Source organism: Anastrepha obliqua, chromosome 6, assembly GCF_027943255.1.
Source record: "Anastrepha obliqua isolate idAnaObli1 chromosome 6, idAnaObli1_1.0, whole genome shotgun sequence".
Taxonomy (NCBI): Eukaryota; Metazoa; Arthropoda; class Insecta; order Diptera; family Tephritidae; genus Anastrepha; species Anastrepha obliqua.
Genome location: NC_072897.1, coordinates 60,699,958 through 60,725,006, shown reverse-complemented (window position 1 = coordinate 60,725,006; position 25,049 = coordinate 60,699,958). Strand labels below are relative to the sequence as shown.

Genomic DNA, 25,049 nt, shown 5'->3' with positions numbered 1-25,049 from the left:
AAACCAGTTCATATTTTGTCAGCAACAGTGCCAAATGCTAATAGTGCAAAGTATCTAGGCATGACTTGCTCATGCTAAGCTGAATCTAAAGACGCAAAAACTCCAATGGCTAATTGGCAGAAACTCTGAGCTATCAACTCAAAATAAACTCCTCATTTACAACCAAGTGCTAAAGCCGGTGTGGACCTATGGTCTCCAATTATGGGAATGTACTGCAGAGACCAACATCGACATTATACAGCGCCTCCAAAATAGAGGAGTCAGGGGAATCGTTAAAGCTCCCTGGTACGTGCGTAATGAAGATCTGCGCAAGGATTTAAATTTCAAAACCGTCTCAGACACAGCCAATCTCTGTGCAGTTAAGCATGCTGAAAAGTTAAAAAAACACATTAACGCAGAAGCTTCCGTACTAAGCGATGAAGCAACTGTAAAAAGAAGATTAAAAAGAAAGAAACCTCAAGTCTTAGTTGTCAATATTGTTTAAGCTACACTTCAAATTGTGAAATGAAAATTACTTATTTGTTTGATACTAGGTGTAATCTTTATGGAAAGTAAATAAAAATTTATAACATTTCAATAAAAAAAAAACCATCAGTAATGTGATGAATAACACACTTAAAATGCTACACCAATGGACATTTCGAGCAGGGCTAGGGATAAACGCCGGAAAAACGGACATGGTACTCTTTACCAGGAAGTCCCGACGTGGAACCTCTCGAAGCAAGGCAACAACGAACTACTTCCCAAAGTTCATGCAAGGTACCTCGGAGTAATACTAGACAGTAAATTGCTGTGGAAGCGCAATGTTGAGGAAAGGGTGAAAAGGGCCAGTAACGCGTTGTACGCATGTAAAAGAATGCTGGGCGTTACTTGGGGTCTATCACCCTCTCTGATGCGTTGGTACTACACGGCAGTAGTTAGACCGATATTGCTGTAAGGGGCCTTAGTATGGTGGACTGCGACGAGAAAACGGACATTCTTAATGCTACTAGAAAGGATACAACGACTCGCTGCTCTGTGTATAACAGGAGCGATGAAAACGACTGCAACGGCGTCGCTGGAAATGATACGCAACATGCCTCATATTGACCTTATGGCAGAAAACCCGGCAGCGAAATGCGCGAGAAGGTTAGTGGCTGCAGAACCTTCGGTCACAGCTCAATACGAAAATGGAGCTCAGGTTGCATAGACTACATGTATCCGTACTTTAGTTGGGAAAGAAGAAGAGGGATGGCACAAGGGCATGAAGCCTGGCCATACAACTTTTCACATCTATACAGACGGCTCCAAGACTTTAGACGGAGTGGAAGCGGGTATTTACTGCTGAAAACTAGGGATAAGGCAGCGTATTAAGCTGCCTGACCACAGCAGTATTTTCCAAGCGGAAGGTTTCTGCTGTGGGGAAAGCCGCGGAACTAGCCTACATTAGAACAAGAAAGAACTCAACAATTAATATATACGTGGACAGTCAAGCAGCAATAAAAGCAATAAGCTCATATTGTATTAAGTCCAAAAGTGTTCGGCGGAGCAGGGAGGCCATAGAAAGGCTAGCCGCAAACAGTAGGTTGCATATCTACTGGTTACCTGGTCACAAAGGCATTATGGAGAACGAAATAGTAGATGAGATAACAAAAAGTGCCGTTAGACTACGTTATCGCTTCTTTGGCGCCTGATCGATCACGTTCTGTGATCTGTTTCTTTTCGTGGCATCACTTTTTTGTTGTTGCCTCTTTTCGCTTTTTTTGATATGAATTCTTCATATTCTTTTACCACCTGCTGATATTTTGATTTATCAGCCGCGTCGATGCTCATCACCTGCTCCAGCTAGTTAATTTTTAGCAATCGTGCTTAGTGTAGCGAGACTTCATGAGAACACCGTCTAACGTGGGTTTTTTCGTGGCTTGGCTCTCTTTCTGAGTGCCGTCTAATGACTTTTAGTGCAGGCGCTAAAGGACATTGAGTATGCAAAATGTGAGGACCGGCAACAATGCTGAAATTCTTTTACCTGAGACCCTACACAAAAAAAAATAAACATGTTTCCGGCAGCTGTGATGGTCCCTTCCCTCTCCCCCGCCCTTCACCTTGTCCAAGCGTTATTGCGTCATAGCACTCGTATTAGTCAGTGGAAAATATTTCGTGGCGCATGACAGTTTATTTTTTCGTAATCACATAATTATTTTAGTTAAGTTTTCTTATAATTCAGTGTTTTATTAGTTTTTTGTTTAAATAAACACATGGACAATGTCTTTAGAAGTGATAAATATAAAGTTCGTTTCTTATATATATACAAAATTTCGTGTTTGTTTTGTGATGAAACTGGTAATTTAGTGATGAATCCAAAACCACAATCATTTATAAATATTCAGAGAGTAGCAGATCGGAGAAAAGATGACATTAGTGAGAAAATTAAAAATAATGCAGACTTTACTGATTACAAATGTACTTGGCATCGAACTAGTATGGCAAGTTACATTAGCGAAGAGAAGATAAGACGTCGAGAATTGGCACTACAAAAGCAGGAGAATGTTTCTATTTCTACCTACTCCGCAGAAGCTAGTGTGTCAGGTGCTCAAGGCACTCGAAGGTCATCAAGAACAAATTTAAAATTTAATAAAGATCTAAAATGTTTAATCTGTGGTAAACAAACAAGAAATAAAAACAAAACACTTTATTTGTGCTCCGAAATGTCAGCAGCGGAACAAATCCCAAATACTGCCCGAAAAAGACAAGATGATGTTTTTACACAAATTGACACTTCCGAACATCCAGCCGATTTATTTGCAATGGAAGTAAAGTATCATAAACACTGTTATCGTGATTATCTAGGACTACCAAGAAACTCAGCAACTCCAGCAGGTAGACCTCCAAATAAAATACCACATGACATTCTTATAGAGACATTTGAGAAGCTGAATAATGAAATAAAACATAAATTAACAACTCACTCTTTCGAAGTGTCATCACTAGCTGAACTCACAGACATAGAAGATGCAGTTGTAGAAAATCGTGATATTAAATCACTACTAATAGATAAGTATGGTGAAAACGTTTTATTTTCATATCCAAATGATAGATCGAAATCATCATTAGTGTTTATGGGCAACATACCACTGGATGAAGTCATTGAACATATTCGTACCATAACTTCAACAAACTCCATTGTTCAAGTGCCAAAACAACTTCGTAAAGAAATATTAAGTACTGAAGTAATACCAAATGGGTTTTTATGTGATGAAATTTGAATTGAACAATTTTTAAAGAAAAATCATTTACCGAATAATTGGCAAATTTTTATGCAAACTTTGTTCAGTGCTAAAAATAAAAAATTAAGTGAAAATTACAATCGACGAGCGTTATCAGTGTTTCATGATATATATAATACTTCACGATTACTGAGAAACCGACTCCAAAGCATATTGCTTTAGCTCAATCTATTCATCATTTGACTAGATCGAAAAAGATAATCAAAGTGATGAATAAATTTGGTCATTGCATTAATTACAAAGCATTAAAAAACTTCGATAAAGAAGTTCTAACGTCAATTGGTTGCGATTCGACTAGCAGATTGGGCTAAAAAAAAAATAGTTTAAAAGCTTCATCGTTGGATTTTGTGCAAAATGGTCTAAGGCATTTAGGAAATCCATACCTAACAGTCGAACAGTTAACGGAATTAGAAACCATTTGCATCTATCTTTTCTCAAAAAAAAACATTAACTGCTGATGAACGAAGCGACCATTACTGGAATTGTTAATTCAACCCTGCAAATGTACATCTAATTGTCAAACAAAGGCTTGCTCTTGCAAAAAGTTACAACTAAATTGTATTTCGTTGTGCAAATGTATTAATAATAACTGCCAAAATAAAAAAGATTAATGATTTGTATTTTGTTGTATGACTTATGTTAAAATGGTCTTTTTCCTATTTCCTCATTTTTTATCAAAAATATGTGTTTTATTTTTTACTTTTTTTTTTGTCTAACTAAAATTATCTTTAATCATAAGAAATAATTGAATTTTATCACTAAAACAATCATTGAAATGGTTTCAAAGCACTTGTTCAGTCCATTTACTTGAATACTAAGGGGGTGGGGTAAAAAAAAATGGACCATCAAATCTCCCGGCAACATCCAGAATCATAATCTGCAAGCTTTTCTGAGTTCAAAACTATTTATAGAATGCGGTCCTCACATTTTGCACACTCAACTCCATACAGCCCCCGCTCTATTATGTAAGGTTTTTGTTTGAGTTTGTTGTTGTTGTTTGTTTGGTAAAAGATTGCTATGGCTGGCATATCCTCTTTACTGACTCAGCCGTATCTTGACTAGAAGCCAGTAGGTTGTCCTCATAAGAAGAGGGTTTTGTGTAGCAGTGCGGCACGAATTGACTTGTATTTTTTTTATTATTAGTCGACATCATCTGGTTCTTACGGTTGTTTTGGCTGACGTCCGTCAAGCTCCACAACTTACGATTTCAAAGTGGAAATAATGGAATCCTCCGCGGCAGCGCCCCATACCGCGGTAAGGGAAACTCCGTTAGCGATGCACATATTTTGATTCCCTGCACCATTCAGTCCTCGCCACGATTCCAAGCATACCTTGACTTAGGAATTGGTTGAATTTTAGTTTTCGGAGTCTCTCCAAAGACCTATCCAACATGGTTGACACTGAGATCACATAGCTCCTTGGATCAGTGACCCTACCTCAGCCCTTTCACCGCAGAAGGTAGACACGTATGTGTGTATTCAAGCGAATGCGTATATGCAATAGGCAAGCGGGGTGACCTCATCCGGCTCGAATAACCAATAATGATGCGATAATAAAATGTTGTGGGGAGAACCTAAATCATTATTTGTTGCGGAGAAAATCCTAAATCCTTCATTGCTTAAAAGTTTTGTATACGAGTACATTGAAACGATGATGTTGTGGCAAAAATCGAAATATAAACTCGTTTCTTCGGCTTCGAAATTCCAATTTTTTTCTACATCTATTTTCCAAAATACTGCACTTTATATACACAAAAATTGTCAAAAATGACTTTTGACATAGAAAATAAATTATATATTTCGACTTTTTTATCAAAAAATAGTACTCTTTATTTACTTTTGACTTTTGTTTTGTATTGCTTCATATTTATTCCAGCATATAAAGGGAAATAATAAAAGAAAAAACTTTAAATTCCTTGGAAAAACAACAACTAAAGCAACAAAAACAAATAGCACACTATTTCAACACTGTCAATAAACCTTAATACGCACAGAAATTTTCAATCACGTTTATGTCGGGACTCTGGGCTGGTACGTTTATAACTTTACCGCAATTGTGGAGAAGCCACATCTGCCGCTACCTTCGACGTCGAAGGTCTTCCGTCTCCGTTTCTCGGTTCCATCATCACAATGGAAGTTTTGTCGCTTAAACTGTTTTGTGTATTCATATTTTTCGTACGACCACCTGCTCGACAAGGCAAGCGCAGTGGTCTATTTAAATAACGGGGACTTCAAACGGTCCACCAGGGCAGTGCCCCATGCTGTGGCTAGGCCACAGTAATTTAATAAGGCGGCCCGGTGTTAGGAAGGCACCGTTGAAATACAGCCGGTCTGGTCAACCTCCTGGCTGCAAACTATCCAATGCGGACGGTGTTGCATAACACCCTGGATTAAGGGGTGGGCGAGGAGGGGAAATAACGCGATGAAAGGGGTTTGGGAATGACAAAGGGATCTTCGTCGGTACGGTGATCTTCGCATGGTGATTGGATGGCCACCAAATACGCCGTAAAGCAGATGGATGACTAGCCAATCCCCAAATGTAGCTTCCTTCTTAGTTCGTGTTGGGTTGGTCCCCATGATATGGAGGTCAGACGATCACTAAAGCCTCATCCCCGTGGCAAGGGACCAACATGATGAGGCTGAAGTACCTCAAGTCAAACAACCTTGTGGTGCCGATGGACGACTGGACAGTCGTGAAAGCAGAAAAACCACAGAAAAATAGCATGTCAGCCGTGTTGTAGATTGATGACAAGTGCTTGTCTGTACTGGCAAAATCTGATAACAACATGCGGTTTGGTCTGAGGAAGACCAAACTTAATATATGCAAAGAAGAAAGCAACGACAACAATGAAGACGATCCAGAAAATATCGACCACAATATACAGCTGGAAAAGCTAGAAAAGCTCGACCTAGCTGAAGACAGCAACAAACTCGATGCCTAAAGCCGTACAGGTTAATCTGCAGGACTCGAAATCTGCTACAGAGAACTCGGATGTTTTCCTCCGAGAGGAAAACATCGACGCCATGAATCAGAGATACTGAAATGAAAGGGTTCCAAAATAACAATGTTAACATATACTACACTAAATCACACGGTAAGCCAAGATCATGTATAGGCACTAGAAAAAAACATATAAAAGCTTTTCTGTGCTCTAACTTTAGTACTCCTTATTTTACAGTTGGAGTTTCAGAAATCGGCACTATACCTTGGGTCAGTGTACATGCCACATGACAAACCGGCGCCGCCAGATGAAGGGGCACAGACAGACTTTTGATGGGCTGCGCAAACGTCAGGAATGAGTTTTGGGGCAGTTCGGCGACGAATTATAGAGGTGAGTCGCTGTTCGATTTTATTGTAAGCTCCAACCTTAACAAATGTAGCGTAAGGACCACTCCAACCTTCAGTTTTCCGAGTTCGGAAAACTTCCCAGGTTGGAAATAGGTCTTAGATATTACTCTGTGCGCAATAAACAGCTCCCATATAGTTAAAAATTGGAGAGTACCAGAGAACTCCTTTTCGGACTACAGTTGGATTCTCTTCGATATCAATCCCAAGCATGAGAAACCGACCCCTTTTAGAAATTCAACAAGAGCAATCTGGTACATATTCAATAAAGTAGCCAGGCCTAAACTTCAACACATCAATATAACCAGAACTTTAAGTAGAGACTTAGATGAAAAAGTAAGAGTTTTCGAAGTTTCGTTGACGAAAGGATTTGAAGCTTCATGTCCAGTCACGTACAGCAAAACCACTTATACCGCTTAGTGGAATGAAAATTTAAGTCATCTTAGAAAAATTACAAAAGAAATCTTCAACATCTGCGATATATATATGAGTACTTAAAACCTTACAAAGACTGCCTTAAAGAATACAAGAAAGTAATCAGAGAAGCTCAGGCATAAGCTTGGAAAGATTTCTTTAGTTCCATAGAATCAACCAAAGAAATGACCAGTCTGATAAAGCTTTTCTCCAAAGACCACCCCTATCCTTCTTTCTTGAGGAAAGACAACGGAGAATGGACAAAATCCTCGGCCCGTACATTAGATTATCTCATAAACACACATTTCCAAAGCAACACAGAATATATTGAGAACAATATTAATAGTGTAAAAAATGTCCAACTTGTCATCCAATACAATTAACCACATCGTATCACAAGAAAGAAGTCTATGGGCGATGAAAAACTTTGAACAATACATAGCAATCGGCCCAGATGAGACCTTCCCAGCCATGCTGTGGAATACACGAGAAACGACGATTCCGTGGCTGGAGGTCTTTTTCAAAAAAAATCTTATGGTAGGGTATATTACAAAGCTAAAGATTTCAGACCCATCAGTTTAGCCTTCTTTATTCTTAAAATTCTCGAGTGATTGTTTGATGTCTATCTCAGAGAGAAGATTACAAGCACAACAATTTCATCATCCCAATATGTCTACCTCAAAGGAAAATCTACAGAGACAGCTCTTCATGAAGTTGTAAGTACGATTGAGAGGAGCATAGAATACAAACAATTATCACTAGTTGCTGTGGTTATTAGTTGTTATAAATATCCTTACCAAATTCAACCGAAACGGAATTAAAGCAGTGGCGTATGCGGATGACATAGTGCTTATGGTTTCAGAAATTTTTCCAACCATAATCTGTAAGATTACAGAAGGAGCTCTGGGATTACTCAGCAATTTGTTCACAGACTGTGGTTTAAGTGTAAACCCGAGGAAAACTGAAGCGATGCTATTCACTAAGAGAACCAAGATACCAAACTTTAATCTCCGAAAATTAAATAACGTTAGTCTTATGCTACCCCCTGCTTAGGTGTCATCTTAGATCGCAAACTCAGCTGGAGGTCCTATGTAGGGTATAGGGTAAAGGAAGCGATTATAGCACTTTACACGCATAAGAGAATGTTGTGTAAAAATGGGGTCTCCAATCAAAACTATCTAAACAAACTAACATATGCGGCACTAGTCTGATGGCCCGTAATAGAAAGGAAATACAACCAAACCAAGCTAAAACAAGATACAAAGAACAGCGTGTATCTTAACCACAAGAGCGCTTAGCTACAGTACTACTGAATCGTTTAATGTACTAACACATCTATTACCATTAGACTTACATATAAAAACAATCGCTACTTGCAGCGCGGTGAGACTCAGAGATATACATAGGAAGCTGAACAACAAGATTGTACGGTCACAACAAGATCCTCCTATAGGGACCCTCACTGCTAAAAAACAAATCAGATTACACAGTCCCCGGTCTTAACTTAAAAAATGAGATTACCGTACGTTTTCCACCGAGAGCCGAATGGAAGAAATGATAAGTGATTGATACATTCGACATTGAAATTTACACTGCTGGTTCTAAGATGAACTGTGGTGTTGGGGCTGGCCTCTGTTCGGAGCCGCTCAACATATCCAAATCAATTCGATTTTCTGATTATGCCAGCGTGTTCCAGGCAGAACTACTACCAATCAGAGAAGCATGCAAATCACTAAATTACTACAAAGAAATTGGTGCAAGAGTAGCTATCTTTTCAGACAGACAAGCAGCTATTAAGGCCTTAGATTTCAATTCCATTTCATCCAAGTTAATTTTACAGTCCAGAAAGGAACTAGAGCTGGGTTCCTGGTCATAGGAATATAGAGAGCAATGAGATGTCCGATGAGCTAGCGAGAAAAGATTTGGCACTAGACAGATCAGAAGCACCGGCGGTCGCTCCCCTTTTTAACACAGTGAAAACATCCATTGCTTCGCACTACTCTGCTTTATCCGAGAGAAGGTGGAGGCAAATAAATTCGTGTAGTACTACTACAAGAAAAGCATGGCCGTGGTACAACATCCAGAGGACAAACTACCCGTTAGGATGCTCTCGGCCAAAAATTTTACTTAACTGCAACCCTTGCAGGTCACTGGAAATTAGGGGATCACGCACCCAGACTTAACCTCCCTTTCAATCCCATTTGCAGAAGCTGTGGAGCGGAAGGGGTGAAAGAAAGCGTCTTCCACTATTAACGTGAATGTCCAGGTCTAGTTAGAGCAAGATTTCGCTCCTTCGGCAAGCCCTTCTTACACCAAATTAATGAAATCTCAGGCATAGAGATAAACGAAGTGGATCTGGCATACATACGCATACGCACGAGATGCCTTTGAACACTGGAAGTAAGGTGCATCAAATTTAAAAAAATTCCAAATTTCGTTAAAACGATTCCGCTCTCAATGCCATTAAAAGGTATATACAAGAAGTGTTGAGAGGCGTTCATTACGGATGCAGAAAATATTGCGAGTTATCTCCAGTTATTGAGGGAACAATGGGTTCGTTTTAACGTTGCTCAAGACGCTGTAGAAATTTCTTGTAGTGTCGATATTGTTGAGCTTGAAGAAAATGTGCATATTCAAGCCGATACGTGGTACTCTACATCTTCAGCTAACTTTAGCCGCGTGCAAAATTGTCGTACTAAATCGCAAGATAACTCCATAAAGGCATCTGTATCCGCCAGTAACTCTGCTTTATCGGACGGACAAAAGTTGCAGGGGTATAAGGTTATTCGTGTAATTGTGGAAGTTCATCCTCGCGCGTTGGCCGATGTTAAAAGGGATACGCTAGACAATTCTGACGCAATCAAAGGTGTAAATAACGCGTTAATATTTGCGCGCTTAAAGCGTTAAGTCGTCCGATAGAGTCTTGGGATGATTGGTTGGTGCATGAGGTGGGGGGTAAATTGACATTCGAGACGCGTAAGCAGTGGGAGTTATCACTCATTATTGACGAACCTCCGTCCTTTGAACAACTAGTAACACTTTTAGAGATAAAATATCGATCGCTAGCGATGTTTTCGTTGTCGACAATATCGGTATCAATTAAAGTCTAAACTGCATCAGCCAGCACGTTGACAAATGTGTTTCACGCGGTATCAGAATAGAATACCGTGCGTGCATATTGCAGTGGATCTCATTAAATTTACGGTTGTGAAAATTACGGTTGTTCGCAAAATCGCAATTCTGAAGCAGGGTCATATATGCTTCAAATGTTTAAGTTGAGGCCCCTATAAATATCGTTGTAATAGTACATATGTAAACAACGTCATCACAAACTGTTGCCTTTAACGACCGTTAGGTTATGGTGGTAGTCGGTCTGTTCGACCGACTCACTTAGATCTTACAGGTCCGTTGTGATACCACAGTGCTGCACGGGAACTCCATTTACTTTCCTTCGTGGAACCATTTTGTGGCTCTTATGAAACGTAGAATTGATCCCACGCCAGACAGCTCTGTAAGAGAATTAAAAAAGTATTTACCTAGACAGCCTGCTTTGATTTGAGCTAGGGCTGAACAATTGCAAAGGAAGTGTTCAACTGTTTCTTCCTCTTCCTCATCTCTATAACTTCTGCAATATTCATGGGAGAAAACTCCTAGCCTCGAGGAATAGCAGCCAAATAGCTATTGACCAGTTATACAAGCTAAGACCTTCGAGATATCATCTCTTGTTTATTTGGGGCCATACTAGCCTAGCTGTTACACATGTACCTTTATATCTCCATGACCTATTGGTCTCTTGGATAATGTTGTTTTTGATGATTAGTTTACTCGTGGCCAAAGGTATTCCAATGGTTATTTTATCACTGAGCAGTTGAAGAACAGTAGCTTTTTTGGCTAGCTCATCAGCTTTACAATTTCCCTCAATATCTCTGTGCCCCGGAGCCCAAATAAGACTGACCTTGAATACGACACTAATATCATTTAGGGCTGCCCGGCATTCCTGTGCAACCTTCGACCTTAGTATAGCTACATTCATTGGTTTAATGGCCGCCTGTCATTCCGAGAATATATTTATAGTCATTTTTGTTACGACATGCCACTTATTTTATAGCTAGAACCTCTGCCTGATAGGCACTGCAGTAGTCTGGTAGTCGAACGGATAGTTGCAGTCCTAATTTCTTCGAAAATACTCCAAAGGTAACTTTATCGTCTAGCTTGAAATCATCTACTCCCTTCTTGACGGTATACTTGTCTTAAAGAGCTTGTTGAAGGTGAGTCTAGTAATGGAGTAGTCTCTTTCTTGTTTGTAACTATTCAGAGAATGGAAAATAGAAGCGTGGCCTAACCACCGGTATTTCCATAGTGCCATACTTTTGAGCCTGAGCGCCGAGGCGGCGGCCACGTGTTTCCCTACGAAATTTAGTACAGATAAATTGATTAGCACTTCCAGCGCTTTGTTTGGTCCTTAAAGCGCAAGAGATGCATAAACAAACTGTGTTTTCGACCTTACTCATGATTTTAGTGTAACTCGCTTTTAAAGCACATGGCCACCATACAAGTAATCTATATAATAAGATTGGCCCAGCTACAGAAGTATAGAACCAATGTGTAACGCGAGGTGGTAGTCCCCATTTAATACCGACCGCTTTTTTTGCAAATATATAATGCAACGTTGGCCTTCTTTACTCCTATTCACGTGAGTTTCCTGTCTAGTATGGGTCCTACGTACTTGACATTTTCTTTCAAAGGAATCTTCTCAACCTTAAAAACTAGCGGGGAGATTATAGGGGCACTATGTTTTTTTGTAAATTCAAAATTATTTCAATTTTTGCGGGTCTTATACCGAGTCTCCTGCTCTCAGTCCAGCTTCTAAGTGTGGCCATGTTAGAGCGCAGAATATTCATAAGGGTGTTAGGATATTTGCCTTTACCGCCAAAATCCAAAGAAGAGGGGAGAGGACTCCACCTTGCGGTGTGCCTCTACAGACCTGTCTGCTTAGAGTCGCGCTGCCTAATTTAGTCATTACCTTTCTTCTGACAAGTATAGCTTCTATCAGGACAACAACATGTGGTTCAACTCCAAAATCTTCTACAGAATCTACTATAGTTTTTGCATTTATATTGTTGAAGGCGCCTTATATATCTGCGAAAGCAACCAATGCAAACTCTTTGTCTAATAAACTTTTTTCCACCAACCCGACGAGCGAGTGTAAGGCAGTTTTTGTGGATTTCCCTTTAGTAATGGCATGTTGCGCCGAGAAGAACCTTTTTAAAGGTACAACGCCCCGTATATATTCATCCGTTATTATCTCTAGGGTCTTGTAGAGAAAAAAACGTAAGACTAATGGGTTTGAAGTCTTTGGGGTTAGTGTGTGAGGACTTACCTACCTTGGGTATGAAAAAGACTTTTGTCTCTCTCCAGTCTAGCGGAATATGGCCTATGTTAAGACAACTTCTGATAATAAATTTAATAAACGGTGAAATAATGTCCCGTGATTGATGCAGTTCATGAGAATAGATACCGTATAGTACTACCGATTTATAAGGACTAAAAGTGTTAATAGCCAATCAATCTTTTCATTTGTAACTTATACTATAGACTTCCTATAGTAGGTTGGATTGCCTTTCATAACACGGTGCTACAAAATAAAAGAAATCGAAAGAACTCTTCGAGTGATATAAGGCACGTTTTAGGTCCATACCAGTACAACACAACTGTGTTAAAAAATTCAAAACACCCCCAAATTTTGTATTTATTTTTAAAAACCGATGAAGTAAAAATACATCACTAACCCATTTTTCAACAGATTTTTAATTCCAATATGGTCTTGGGAAGGGGAGTGTATGTGCGTTATGAATGTATATAATTCTCAGATTGAACGATTGACGTTCAAAAGAAATTTTCAATAACAAGCACTGATTTGTGCAATTTTCCACGCTTTTCTCAATGTGATGCAATTTTTTGGCCACTATTCCCCAACGGGCACCATAAATATATACATATTGTTAAGCTCCAATAAAATGTGCTCAAAATAAGCTATTTTTTATCTTCATACATTGAAAACTGTACTATACAAGTTACGACTTAAAAAAAAAGTTTTTTTCCACATTTTTAAAAATCCAGCTGAACCGAGACTGCGAGAGAATACCTCATGACCGATAGTGCTTTACTGCTCATTGTGGTTAATTTTGAAAGACAGCAATAAGTTTACATAACTATGACTACATCTAACATATCAACATATCAAAACTTATAACCTAAGCTTACATAATCCAAACTGCCCAACCGAAGCTTTCATGACACAGCAGAACCGTTTGCAATTTACTGGTAAGCATGTACAATTTAATGAGTGTGAAAAATCATCACTCTTGAATGATCAATGGTCCTACTTGCCTGAGGAGCGCTGAACAATTGTGGAAGCAGAAGACATCTAAAGAGCACACGATGAAGTAGCATTCGTGCCCATATGACTAACTCAACAGATCACTGTTCGGTGATTAGGAAATACTTATCATATCCTAAGCTGCGCCGAGTCATCTCATTTTGACCAACATTCGAGTTAACAGGCGACTAAATGTTATGAAGCATTTTGGTACTTCGGGTTGCCAAGGGTTATCTGAAGCTGAACTTCGCCTAATCAGGTATATGCAACGGTTTTATTTCTTTAATGAAATTTTTCTTTGTAGCGCTTACAGTACAATCCCACTTTGCTAGTCTTTTGCGTTTGCAGCCGTTTCTGGATGAGACTTGTGTTCTACGTGTGGGAGGAAGATTGAAAAATGCTGAAGTCGCCCCTGATGTTAGGTACCCCAATATCTTGCCCGCTTGCCAAGTTAATAGTCTGCGAAATACACAAGCTCACTTTGCACGCTGGTCCCCGCATTATATTACACAAACTGCCTTGCAACGTCGTTATTGGGTTGTCGGCGCTTGTAGCGCAATGTATACTAAATAATGTATACCATAAGGGCGTAATTCCGGTTGGGGCTTGGATGGAAACTACATACACGCTCGCAGATAGCGGTCTTAAGTTTGGACCCAAAAGCATGGATACAATTAACGAAACACAAAAACACAAAACTAAAAAGAAACACCAGATGACCAGGCAAATATCTTTAGGAGAAGCTCGTTTGTGATGAATTAACCTCCCCTTAAAGATAAATGAAGAAATATAGCAACAGGCGGAATAACGAACCTAATGGCAGCAGTCGCATTTACCAAAGTACGCCAAAATTTACGCAAAACAGAAACAAACTAAGCCATACTCCTGTGGCTTGGCAGCAACAAAGTCAGCAAGACTTCTGACGAGCTTCCTGTGCTCTGCCAATAAAGTTGAGGCAAACAAAATCGTACTACGAACACAAAAAGAGAAGCGCAGTGATCTCGTCGGCAAGTTGGGTTCTGAAAAAGATGAGCTCATCCGTTTCTGTGAGCCGTGGCGCGCATGGTGATATAAAAAAACGGTGCAGCATAATTAAGCGCTGGCATACGGTTGTGCAAGTTGAGGCGGACCAGAAGACATCATATACTGTTCCCATGCGCAAGACGGTTGAAGTCCAAACAACAGCCGATAGCCGTGTCATAGCCACACAAAGTCCACCACAAAGCGGGAAGTGATTCAGGGCTGTAGACTTACGTGGACATATTGAAGGCAGTAAAATGCAACTCCGAGCTCAAGGAATTTAGCGAGGAGGTGAGAACGATTACTCCAACACAGAAAGGACGAATCCTTATAGAGTTAAAGCACCGAAGTGAAACCAATGCCGCCAAATATCAGGCTGTAGTTGAAAAAAAACTCTTGCGAACGTAGCTACGGTCGATCTGCGAACCCACATGGAACAGTGCAGATTAGAGACCTAATATTGGAACTAAGTTCAACAGACGAATTATTGGATGATATGGTGGAGCAAGCGGATATTAAAAGGGCGGACAAAGGTGAGATACATATGAAGGTACGTCCACCGTTTATATACAGCTTCCGGCAGAAGATGCTAAGAGGACTCTAGCTCTAGGTCATCTAAGAGTTGGCTGGATAAGATGTGTAGTCTCGCATGTAGTGTCACCCAAGCACTGCCATAGATCTTGGGGATATGGACACGTTACCACAGCTTGCAAGGAGGCTGATCGCACCAAACAGTGCAGAAGATACGATGAAGAAGGTCACAAAGTCGTAGATTGCTGTAAAAAAGAGATTTGTGCATTATTCAAAGGCGCACATGCAGCCGGAAGTGCAAAGTGTCCGTCTTACCAAGAGGCAGTGAGAGCGCGAAGACCATGAAACTACTGCAGCTTAATATCAATCCCTGCAAAACGGCACAAGGTCTCTTAGACCAATTGGTGACAGAGAAAAGGATCGATGCGGTGCTGTTTCGGAGCTGGTAGCCCCTAAAAGCACATGCGGTTGGACGGCAGATAAACAGAATCTTGCTGTGATTTGGGTGACCGGAGACAAAAGTGTTCAATGTAGGATGACGGCAGAAAACGAGGGTTTCACCTTTGGTAAGATACAAAACACCTCCCTAGTGAGCTGCTACGCGCTACCCCGCTGGTCACTCGAACAATTTGAATGAATGATATCACTTTTGAAACAGAGCTGAGCGGAAAACGAACAATAATAATTACAGGAGATTTCAGCGCTTGGTCTACCAAATAGGGAAGTAAAAACACTAACGCAAGAGGAAGGGCCACCGAAGAAGTATTCGCAAACATGAATGTGATAATTCTGAATGACCCCGGAGTACACACATTCGACAATGGGAGAGGGCTCTCTGTTATTGATTTAACCTTTGCAGATCGTGCGAATGCATCAAAAGATAGGGAGAAACTGGGGCAAGATATCCACACCCATAGCGATCATCTTGCCATTGTACTGGAGACCAATATAGCTGTGAGTAATCCTCGCCACTCGGACGACTGTTGGAATTGCGCATACGTCAGAAGTCGCTGAAGGCTCACCCTCTGTCTCCATTTCAGCATGGCTATCAAAGTGGAAAATCCTGCGAGTCGGCATTGCAAAACCTTGTTGCTAGGGTAGAGCTGGCCACCGACAGGAGGGACTACGCTATGGGCATATTTTTAGACATAGAGGGGGCGTTTGATCATGCCACTTTTGACAGTATGTGAACTGGATTCGTTCGATGCTGGTTCGTCTCGGTTTGAGTAGAGGAAGATCTTCTGGTGTCATTCGGGGTTAACAAAGGTTGCGATGTGCTATCTCCATTGCCCTGGTGCATGGTAATCGATCCTCTACTCACCACCTTAAGCGACTTAAGCGCACGATGTTGCCTGTTTGGTAACAGGCTTATGAACATCTGTAGAAAGTGCAGAAAACTCTGGACCTGATTGACACTTGGTGATGTGCGAATGGGCTATCGCCAAATCCCACCAAGACTAGTATTGTCCTCTTCATCAGAAGGAGGAAGTTTGATGGACTCGTTCTGCCTAAACTAAAAGGAGTCACAATCCAGCTGTCCAAAGGAATCAAATATCTAGGAGTAATCCTTGATAGTAAACTTCTTTGGAAGTCACACGTTGGAATAAAGACATCCAAAACACTGACACCTTTTTGGCAGTGCAAAGGTGTCTTTGGGAAAACATGGGGTGTTTCTCCTAGCAAGGTCCAATGGATCTACATGGCTATGATAAGACCTATTTTCACCTTTGCATCAGTGGTCTGAATGAATAGACTCTCTCTCGTGGGAGTCAGGAGAAGCTTATTAAGACTACAACGCACTGTAGCCATCTGTTGCACCGGAGCTTTTCCGACTACTTCAGGTTAGTCTATTACCACTTGATGCTTTCATCCGAGTACAGGCCTTCAATCTAAAGGCTGAAACACAATGGGGATTGGTACGGCCCCTCTCCGGCATTTGAAACCAGAGAAGGCATGGATTTCGACCCAACGATTCTCTCCATAGCCCTTGACTCCATGCCATTAAGAGTCGTACTTGAAAAGAAATACAGTGTAGTGCTACTAGAGGCTCAGTTGTGGGAAGACTCTGAAAATGAGCCCGGAAAACACGGTTTTCGCATTTTCACGGCTCCAGGACTGGGGGTCTACGTGGAATCCAGCAGGGCAAAACTGCACTTTGCTCTTGAAATGCATGGATCTGTGCTTCAAGAGGAGGAGTATGCGGTTCAAGAAGCGATGAACTTTGTTGTGGAGAACCGATGGAGAAGCAGATCTATATGTGTCTGTACCGACAGTCAAGTTGCGCTCATGACTTTAGACAGCCCGCCAACCACATCAGGGGTAGTCGAGTCTTGTAAATACAGACTGAACTATGTCGGCAGACATCGGCCGTGGGTATCGTGGGTAAACTCCTTTGGCCCATAGCCCGTTTCGCCCGTCTTTTCTGCGGCCATCAAAGCCACGGTTAGCACATCAGATACTACAACCCACAAGCGAGCTTGGCAGGCTGAGAGAGGCTGCAGATGGACTAAACTGATGTTACCTATCATGTCCGATCGACTGTCGGAAATCCTCCTGTCATTAAGCAGAAGGGAGTGCAGACAGCTGTTTGGACTGATGACGGGCCACTTTCTGTGGGCGTAGCACATGGAAAAGGAAGATATCTCAGACAGTGTACTCTGCCCAGCGTGTGAAGAGGAGGATGAGACGGCGGACCACTTCCTGTTCGTCTGCCCCACCTTCGCTCGAACCAGGTTTGAGGTCTTTGGCACTGATGTGTTAAGAAGCGAACCTCTTCGTTCCTTGGCTTTACAAGATCTACTCAGATTTCTTCGGAGATCGGGTAGATTTAAAGAAAATTAAAAGGGAATCCAAGTGTAGTACAATGAACTTAATTAATGTCTGATTTCGGCGATTCGGCAGGGATTATGGCAGGAATTATAGAGAAGCGATTAATGGCAGCATGTGATGCAGCAATGCCCAGATGCAAATCTCATAACAGGAGACAACCGGTGTTGGTTGGTTGGTTAAAGTGGTGATTCCTCCAGAATCCAACTAGCGCTTCCGCACCAGTTTGTTCCCATATCCTCGTTACCAACTTGCTTAACGGTTATTTACAGCATGACTATATCAAGTCTGTGCGCTTTAAGAACCTTATTAGGTTGTTGACGTCTAAGCCAGACAGTTGTTCGAGGTTCTCGAACAGCGGTTGGCCCAGGGTTAACATTCTGTCCTTCCATGGGGCAGGGAATTCGCAGAGGAAATGGAAGATTGTTTCCTTTTTCTCCGGTTGTTTACAACTGTGACAGTATGTATTGTGAGGGATACCCATTTTGGCTGCTTGTTCCCCGATAGACCAAAAGCCAGTTATGGCTGCCGCTAGTCTCCAGGCGTCAGGTTGTTTAATTCTTATTAATGCCGACGATTGCTTGAGGTTGTAGGTTGGCAATAATGTCCTGCTGATTTTTCATTTCGTCTGGTCTTTCCATCTACAATCCGCGATTCGGAGGTATTTTTGGGAAATTGCATTCTTGACTGCACCTAATGGTGTGAATTCCGATTCTGCAAGAGCGTTATTCATGGCAGATCCCCCTCTTGCCAGTTCATCTGCTTTTTCGTTACTTTCAGTGTTCCGATGGCCCGGAACCCAAATTAAGGTAACTTTATGGTTTCCCCTCAAGATGGTGAGGCTATTCCTGCTTTGTTCCACCACTTTAGAGGTTGTAGTAGCCGAGCCCAGTGCCTGGATTGCAGCTTGGCTATCCGAAAGAATAACTAACTTTATTGCCCTTAAAAGAGAAATCTGTGATTAGTAGCCTACAAGCTTCCTAATTGCCAATAATTCCTGGCCAGACACTGCTGGTATTAAGGAGACGCACATATTTCTCAATTTTAAGTCTGTGAGAATAGATACCAGCTCCAACACCGCAGCCCATTTTACTGCTATCATAGACTGTAGTGTCGAAGTTGTTTAGAGAGAATCCCTTATTCCATTCTTCCTTAGATGGAAAGAGAGTGGCAAAATTCCTATTGAATGTTACCGTCGGGACGATGTAGTTAGTCCTCACCGAGAATAACTGAGTTTGTGACAACAAGTAGTTTCTTTCCAGTGACCCGCTTCATTTAAACTAAATGCAATCATGGTTGCCGTCTTCTTAATATGTAGGTCTATTGGAATAACGTGTGTCACTGCATTGAGAGCCTTCCTAGGACATGATCTGCTTGCACCGACTGTTATTGCACAGGCTGATCTTTGTATTCTGCCGAGTAATTTGGAATTGTACTCTCTCCCTAGAGCTTTCCACCGAACTATGCTATAAAATAGGTCGTATAACCGCCTTATACAGCCATAATGTATGCTTAGGTTGAAGATTCCATCTTCTTCCAAGCATACGTTTACAGGCATATAAAGCATTTCTGCTTTCCTTACTCGTTCTTCGATGTTTAATTTCCAGCTTAGTTTGTAGTCCAGAAATACCCCTAAGTAATTTGCACTGGGTGAAAGTGAAAGAGTTTGTCCGTTGATATTTGGTAGGGTAAAAGTTGGTACCTTGTATCTGGTGGTAAAAAGCATAAGTTCTGTTTTACGCGGGTTTAAACTTAGGCCACACCCTGTGTCCCAAGAGTTAAGCTTTGGATGATCCCACTGACCGTATTTGGATACAGTCTTGACACCACATCATCAACGTACGCCACCACTTTTACCCCACCTTTATTAAGTTTTATAAAGACTTAGCTGATCACACATAGCCAAAGAAGTGGAAATAATACTCCCCCATGTGGGGTGCCCCTCTGGACCTTCTTGGTTATGTTGATATTACCCATATTAGCTTTGATGATCCTGGTTTCTAGCATAGAGATGACCCAGTTACTAATGCAACTGTCCACCTCTAGGTCTATCAACGCCCGTTGGATGGCATCTGTACTAACATTGTTGAAGGCTCCTTCTATATCCAAGAATGCCGCAATGTTTGTTCTCTAGAGAGCCCTCTTTTTTGTTGTTTTTGAAGCGCTGTCTCCGTAGATTTGCCTTTAAGGTATGCGCGTTGTGCAGTTGTTATACCAGAGCCTTTCAAAAAGCTTCTGAGGTGTATATCCAAAAGTCTTTCAAAAGTTTTTAACAGGAAAGACGAAAGACTTATTGCCCAGAAGTTCTTCGCTGATTCATGCCCCCGCCTACCTACTTTTGGTATGAAGACATCCTTGACCAGGTTCAAACTATCTGGAATATGACTTAAGTTTAAACACGCTTTAAAAATTTCCCCTAGCCATGGTAGGATACAGTCCAAGGTTTCTTGTAACATCTTTGGAATGATCCCATCTGGCCCCGGAGATTTAGAAGGTGAAAAAGATTTGATTGCCCATACAACTTTCTCCTTGGTAAATATTTCATTTGCAAGATGCTGTGGATTATATTGGCTCCGCCTGATATTTTCCCTCCTACTTTCGTGGACGCTGCACCCTGGGCAATGCGTGTGTAGCTGAAGTTCTAGCGATTCTTCTGTCGTAGCAGTCCAAGTACGATCAGGCTTCATGACCCAAGAAGCCATTGAATGATCTTTGGCCAGAACACGGCTAAGTCTGGCAGAATCCCTGGTGGATTCGATTGACGATCAAAGTTGCCTCCAGCTCTCTTTCTTGGTGGCGCTAATTGCCTTCTTGTACTGTCTCCGACTCTCTTTGTAGAATACCCAATTTCCTGTCAAGTAACTTAGGTTAAACTTAGATTTTTCCCTTAGTTTTGAGAGCTCACTGCTCCACCAAGAAGGGTGGGTTTTTTTGATAAATTTTATGGGGCAGGACGTTTTGTAGGCCCTACTAAATGCCTTCTCCAGTGTTGTGACCCTCTCTCAAGGTTTCCGGTGAGAGTGATTTGGGGGATGGGAATCTTTCCTATCCTTTTATTGACTATGTTTCTGAACCTCTTCCAGTTGGTGGATTTCAATACAGTAATGGCGGATCAACATTAAGATCCAGATCGTACAAAATCCAGCTGTGGTCCGAAAAAACCTTTTATGAGAGACCCCCCAATTGTCTAACCTTACTTAGCTGTTTTCAGAAAATAGAGTAACGTCGATCACTTTCTCCCACATCCTGAAGTACTCCGTACTGGGAAAGGTGAAAGAGAGAGTGTTACCCTTGTTAAGTACCGACAAGTTAGTATTTATAATAAAATGATAAAGAGACTCACCTCGGTCGTTTGTTTCGGAGCTTCCCCATAGAGGCTTGCATTGGCATTGCATCCGAGAAGCAGGGTTTTGTTCGGGTTTTCCTGCACAAGTTTACGGGCCTCCTCAGGCGGTGCTGGTCTGTCATGTGCCATGTATATAGAGGCAAGTGTTATTCTGACTCGGTCAGTGGCTTGCATCTCAACAGCCGTCACATCCTGTGAACTATATAATGGAATTACAAATGTAATTAAGTGTTTTTTAGCTACAATACATGTTCTGGAATTACCCTCTATCCGTTTGTAGTAGATATTTTAGTTTTTCCCAGCGAACCCTTTTACCTCGGTGCTCCGCACTCAGGGTTCCTGAAATAATGCGATGTCCACGTCCTCCTCCGCCAGGAGGACGGTTAGGTTTTCCGTTGCAGTCTGTGAGTGCTGCGGATGATTTTGGACAACCTTTAAACCCCTGTTTATTGGCTTCCTTTCTCGAACTCGGTGTCATCTAGCTGCATGCTAGTCAGCAGTTCGTTGGCAGCATAGACCTCATCCTCTTCCTCTTCCGGGTTCGCAGAATGGGATATCTTCAGCTGGGCCTTCCTAATGCCAACCCGAAGTTTATTTTCCACTTTCTCCAGTGGTCCCAGACTCTCTTCTGTAATTAGAAGGAGGAAAGACATGCTGTGCCTTTGCGGAGCCTCCGCCTTCATGATCGACCAATCGGCCATCGACACCTAGCGATTATGCGTCTGAAGGTAGGGGATTAATTTATTGGCTTCAAACTCCATATCTGGTACCCAGATGCGAGCCCTCGGAATTCGTGGAATTTCGCTAGCCAGTTTCAAGCCTTCTCAGCAGGTCTGGATTTTACCAATGCAGTGAGAATTGGTCATCGTTTTTAATGACACGGTAACCGCGGACTACCTCCGCCGAGTCGAAACCTAGTGTTTGGCCCTCCGGGCTCGCCATGACATGGTCAACGGCTATGCGAGACAACCGTGCCTCAATCTCTGACCACTTGTCAAGCACTGGTTTTCCGCGGCTAGAGGTTTCATCTACCATCTTCACAGGTCCCGTGCCACCTCACTAAATCGCTTGGTAGGTTTGGAGGCAACTGCACCCTGATCCGATATCTTGTGCTTTTTTGTTACCTTCCCAGTTTAGTCATGCGAGCGGTTTAGTTTTTGGCATCTGTCTAGTATTCGTCAACCACCTTTTGACATCTTGCCTGTCGGTCTCATCTTTCGGATGAACTTTACCTTCGGTCTCATTTTTCCGAATCCTGCCAAGGATAGCCAGAGACCTCTGGAGAGTTTATACCTCGAGAGGCCTTTATTACCACGCTTTTGCCCCATGGCTTTAGCAGATGTTGTTGGTTGATTCATAGTTGTTGGCGTACTGTGGCCCACAGCTTTGCCCTCAACTGTTTCTTGACTGGAGGCCAAGAGCTCATCCTCTGAGGGTTACACAGGCATCCTCAGTTCGTCCTTGCTCCTACGTCTTGTCCATTTGTCTTACTGTTTTTTAGGTGCGTCCGTCCCTTTCTCCTGTCTATCTGTTTGCTTGTCCTGTGGTTTTGTCCGCGTGTTCGTTTTTTTATCAGTCCGTGCTGTTGATGCGTCAATATGTTTTCCAGTCATTTTGTCATTTTGTCAGTTTGTTTCGTGTTTGTTTTTCCTTTATCCGAATTGTTAGTTTTTTTGTTTGAACATTTCAGCTGGTTCGTACGGTCACCTGCCCCGCCAAGAGAGCTGCGCATGTCGCCATGCACGGTGACCAAAGAGGATAAAGGGGAAATATCCAGTCGATCATGGCAGTGCCCCATACCATGGCAAGGCCACCGTTACTACCTGAGGCGGCCTTATATCAGGAGGGCTCCGTTCGAAGACATCCTTATTTAGTCCCCCGGCTGCCAAACCCACCCAATGGGCACGGGTCGCATCACACCTTGGGTTGAGGGAGTTTTGTTATCTTCCATATCTGGGAGGGGTTCCTCTATCCCCCACCTGGGGACGCGCCCAGCAACGGTTCTGTGAGAAAGATGCAAAAAGGCGTGAATTAGATACCAGAGAGCAAGGGGCAGACTGTTGAACAACGCACGAAAACTAAGAAAAGCGAGTAAAAAGTAGTAATTTTCAAAGATTGATGGTGCTGATGACAATCCGTAAGGTCTTGCGTACAAAGTGGTTATGGCAAAGATTAAAGGTTTTAAATCTCCTCAACCAATATGCCCTATTCTGCTAGAAAAAATAGTCGCAAAACTCTTTCCCCAACAGGAAGGTAATAATGAGCACGGATATGGATGTATATGAGACCTCTGCAGTATCGGTAGCAAAGGTACTGAACACACTGGTTCGTATAAACGATAACAAAGCGTCGGGTTCTGACGGTATACCCAACATTCCTTTTAAGACCGCGGTACGCACTCATGCGTATGCTACCAAACGTTGAAGGACCCCAAGAAGGTAGAAGAAATATTCTTTCAATGTTTACTGACTCTATTCGCCCATACGCCACTCCAGTATGGTTAAGAGGACGAACGAGACGTTCAAAGGTGGTACTGCAAGCTAACAGACTTAGCGCGCTCAGAGTAGCATTTGCGTACAGAACAGTATCTAATGATGCCATCTGCATTATAGGGAGTAAAATTCCCCTCGATATACGAGCGGAAGAACTTAAACGACTGTATCACTCACGTGGGCAGAAACCAACATCTGAAGATAAAATAACCGAAATGAAATTGCTTTTAGCAGTCCCAGGTTGGAATCAGCCGAGAGGGGAGGAATATTACAGGGCTAGTGGGAGCATTCCCCACATACTACTGGTGTGACGGCTCTTTGATGATGACTCTGAAATTTTCGATTTGAACCTCCTCTGGAAAAAAAAGAACGTGAAGTGCTCTTGTTTGAACCGCAATCACACCACACAATCCATGGGATATCTACCTGTCTTTCGCACAACCTACGCATGTTCTTCACACTGCGATTTTGCTGGATATTACCTCTACAAGTTCACCCAAGGTAGAGGAGCTAAGCCTGCCAAGGCTACATTTGCTCGTTCATCTGTATGTGCACTGGTGCGATGCATCTCGAATTTGTTGGTGACCTGTCAACGTCAACGATCTTAAGTGCGTTTAAAAGGTTCACAAATTGCAGAGGTTTTTGTAATGTCATGACATCAGACGACGGTACAAACTTCGTTGGAGCTCAGAAGGAGTTGCGCGTCGCATTGCAATAGTGAATGGCTGATACTAAACTCCGCTCTTTCTTTGGAACGGTAGACCGGACAAACTAATTTTGCGGCATGAAAACGTAAGGTCACAAGTTGCTAAATCGGTCCAGAAATATTTAGAGGGTATTTAAAGGGACTGAATTGGAAAATTATGCTCACCCATCGTATTTCCCAGACATTGCGTCTTCGGATTACCATCTGTTCCGATCAATGCAGCCAGCCCTTATTGGAGAGCGGTTTACTTCTTACGAGAGCATCGCAAACTGGATTAATGAATAGATCAAGTCAAAAGAACTCAAAGTTTTCATCAGAGGAATCCGTATACTGCCTGAAAGATGGAGTAAAGTTGTAGCTCCCAATGGTACATACTTCACATAATATAATTTATTATTTAATTGTTTAAATAATTCGAAGCTTTGACTAAGAAAGGACGGAAACTTATTCCCATACCAATAGTTCAAGGGCGGCAGTATGTTAAGTCCTATGAAGCCTTCGATTAAAATAAATCCTTTGTTCGTATACATTTCTTAAAACAATTAGGCGAATTTTCATTTTTTTTATGTTGGTACACTCGTCCCGAAGATATTTTCAGTATTTTAGCAATATAGTTTGTTTGTGAGAGGCATAAAAAAATAAGTGTATTGCGTGTTCGGCGATTTTCTGCTATCGAAAAAAGTAGATCAAAGAAGATGCATCAAATACTGTGTAAAAAATGGAATTA

At 41.8% G+C, this 25,049-nt stretch overlaps 1 pseudogene; it reads right to left on the bottom strand.

Moving 5' to 3' along the window:
- LOC129250592 (uncharacterized) overlaps positions 1-25,049 on the bottom strand; it is a 58,155-nt pseudogene that overhangs the window by 6,402 nt on the left and 26,704 nt on the right.